The sequence below is a fragment of the Zingiber officinale genome, chromosome 3B (assembly GCF_018446385.1).
Source record: "Zingiber officinale cultivar Zhangliang chromosome 3B, Zo_v1.1, whole genome shotgun sequence".
Classification (NCBI taxonomy): domain Eukaryota; kingdom Viridiplantae; phylum Streptophyta; class Magnoliopsida; order Zingiberales; family Zingiberaceae; genus Zingiber; species Zingiber officinale.
Window position 1 is genome coordinate 65042899 of NC_055991.1, and position 4032 is coordinate 65046930.

Below are 4032 nucleotides of genomic sequence, written 5' to 3' on the forward strand. Positions count from 1 at the left end.
GCACTTGTGGCGTCAAATTTCCGCACTTTTCCTAAAATAATTTGATATTTTCATCATTTTATTTATTTAAAAATATATTTAACAAAATGGAAACTTTTATTTTTGCACTTTTAACTTTCGCTGCGTTTTCAACGTGCCCCTAAACTTGTTGTTTTATCACCATGCCCCTAAAATTTTGAAATAAAATGGAAACTTAAAAAGTCTTTAAACATTGTGAAAAACTAATGAAAATTGGGATAAAATAAAAGTTTCCTTAACAAATATTAAATTAAAGGCTAAATATCTTGTTTAATTCTCAATAATTTTAACAAATATTTAATTCATTTCTCAACTTTATCAATGCACCCAAAACGTGTTAGAAACTTTTATTTGCCACACCATACTATCTGTTTTTTTATATAAAAATCATATAATGACAATTAATTTACTTCATATAATAAAATAATTATTGACAAAATCTCAGACTCATAAAAATATATTAGATATCGATATACTTAATTGTTATAGAAACCAAAAAAAACTTGCTAAAGCTAAAGCTTATTACTCCACGATGTACATGAGCTCTCATATGGTGTTTAAGTTGAATTAAGAAAAAGCTGGAATAATATCAGTTTTCTTATTTAAAATACATAATTTATATTAAAAAAATTATTTTATTAGATTTGGATATTCATTTTTTACTATATCATATAACAGTTTCCCTATTTTTTTTCTCTCTTCTTTATAATAAATAGTTAAGTAATGGAATTCATAACTTAAATTTAAAGAAATACTATTCATAAATGTTAAATTTAGAGAATGAATAGGGTAGTTGATACAAAAAAATTTTAGCTATCCTATCCAAATTTTAAGATAACATTTTAGATAAGGTAACTGATGTGGATACCCTAATATTAGAAATAATTTTTTATTTCTTATTAAATAATTTATATTATTTTATTAAATGACCTACATTGTTATGATTTATGTTTTTAATAAACAATTCATATTTCTCACATTTATTATGATTAACTAACCATAATTATAATTAATTAACTCATTTATATTGATAAATGAATAGATAATTCTCTTATTCATATAATATGAGAATTAAGAGACAATTGAATATACATTTTATTGGAATAGGTATATAAAAGGATATAAAATGATCCTTCCTCTATCTATTAAATTGAGTTTTTCTCCATCAAAGAGGCTAAACAATGGTGGCAAAAAGTGACTACGCTTGCCCCCCCGCGCTCCCACCAACCCGTCTTAGGGTCAACACAGATGAGGTAAATCATGGGTGACTATTAATCTTTAGAATAGTGACTAACACATGATAGAGGCATTTACCTCGACTATGCCGAGATTCGAACCCCAAACTTTATGATGGCAGCATCTCATGCACTAGTCATTGACCATCCCGAGGGGACTCAAAAAGGCTAAACAAGAAAAGAGATCAAGAGGAGGGAACATAATTACCTTAATGGTCTTTATTTTCTACTTGAAAGCCTATTTTCTTCATATTTGAAAGCCTGCTTTAATTTCTTCATATCTGAAAGTCTATTTTCTTCATATTTGGAAATCCACTATTTACACTACTTTTGGTCACCTCGGAAGTTTCAATCACTCAAACTTCCCCCTTCGCCAACAATCACATCCATGTTCCTACCACATCTTTTGCTAACTAGATATTGATTTGGTACGCTAATCGCCCAGACCCCTTTCAATTGCTTGGAGACAAAACTCATCCGACCAAGTTAATGCTTATCCTGACCGACGATTGTTCGAATGCTTCGAATTGCCCATACCAACTTTTGGTCACCTGAACTGTCGGGTTGATCTGAACTATTCTGGTCATATGGATGCTTCAAGTGTGATTTGCTAGCTCTAGCTTCCTGCAACATAGAGTTAACAACATGCAACTTACAAATCATGCCTAGTACCTGGTCTACTTAATCTACTGGGTTTGTCCGGTACTTAGTCTACCTAACTTATTCAGATTTCTCACTTTCTTGGAATTCATTCCTTTAAGATTTTCTCTTTATTTAGAGTTTACTCCCCTAGGATTTTCGACTTACTTAGAATTCACTCGTCCAAGACTTTTCCTCTCCCTAAAGTTCACTTCTCTAGTGTTTTTCCCTTTGCCAAGCATCTGATCTCTTAACCTTCTTGGACTTTTCTCTTGACATCAAGTCATCTTTAACCTACCTAGACTTTCCATTGCCTAACATGTGATACTCTCAATCTGCACTTCCCACTTGCCACACATCTAGTAACCCTTAACTGTCTAAACTTCAACTTGTCTAATATTTGGTCTCTATTGACTTGCTAGGACTTCCCACCAACTGTCAAGTATCTAATCTTGCTTTGACTTTTACTAACTTTCTCACTCTTAGTGAACCTTGACCATGCTCATAACTAAATATATTGATCAATATGTTTAATTATCTGTGTGCCACAAACACAGATAATTAAACACAATTATCAAAGATCAAAACTTTAGAGGTTGATTGCACTAACATCATTTAAAAAGATGGTGTTGACTATAAATAGACTTTTTCTCCTATCACAAATAATGACTCACTAAGAATTATTATGGCAGTGGTAGCTCATTTTAATTTAGAGTTACATCAAATATATATGAAGACCATCTTTCTAAATGGAGATTTAGATGAAATAGTTTATATGGATCAGCATGAGGGTTTTTCAATTAAAGGAAAGGGACACATGATGCTTGTGTAAGCTTAAGAAGTCAACATATATGAACTTAAACAAGCTTCCCAAAAATGGTATCTTAAATTAAGTGATATTATAGTTTTCCTTTGGATGTAAGGAAAACACTATAGATTAATGTATATATCTAAAGTCAATAGGAGTAAGTTTATTTTTTTTATTTTGTTCGTTGAGGATATTTTGCTTGTTGCTAATGATCTTAGTTTATTATATGAGACCAAGAAATTTCTTTCAACGAAGTTTGAAATGAAATATATGGATGAAGCATCCTATGTGATAGGAATTTAAATATTCCATGATAGATCACAAGGAATGTTGGAGTTATCTCAAAAATCATATATTACTAATGTTTTAATGAGATTTAGGATGAAAAAATGTTCTACAAGTATTGTACCAATTCAAAAAGGAGATAAATTAAGCCTTATGAATTACCTAAAGATTGAATTCAAACACAAACAAATGGAACAAATTCCTAATGCATCTATCATTTAGAGTTTAATGTATGCTCAGACTTATACCATACATCATTTTTTCTATTGGAATGCTAGGTAGGTATCAATGTAATCTAGGATTGGATCACTAAAAAGTTGTAAAGAAAGTTTTGCAATTTTTGTAAGGAACAAAAGATCACATGCTCATATAGGAGATATGATCATCTTGAGGTGATAGAATACTCAGATTCAAATTTTGTTGGATATTTAGATTATAGAAAATTCACATTTGGTTATTGGTTCTTCTTAGGTAGAGGATCAATTTCATGGGAAATTGTGATGTAGTCAGCCATTGCTACTTCAACTAGAAAAGCTAAGTTTGTGGTATCTTTAAGCAAACCATTCATGGATTATGATTGTGGAACTTTATTTTAGGATTTGGAGTAGTTGACAGTACTGTTAAGCTGTAAAAAATTTAAGGTGATAATGTTGTAGGAGTCTTCTGCTTTAAGAATGATAAATATTCAAAAGATGTTAGACACATGGAATTGAATACTTTGTTGTTAAAGAAATTCAAAAATAAAGAGTGTTAATTGAGCACATTAGCACCAATCTTATGATTGTGGATCTATTAATTAAAGGATTGTCACCAAAAGTATTTAATAGACATGTCAAAAGAATAAGCATTATGGAAAATAGTAAATGACTCCATAATTAAGTTTCATGCTCTTTATGTATTTGGTTATTTAAGCTCTTTTAATGTTGTTTCCGAACTAATGATGTACACTGTCATAATACTTATTAATTTTTTTTAATGATGATTTAATTATATTTGGCAAATTTAAGAAAGAATTTTGTTTATATTTTTGATATGCATAGGTTATAT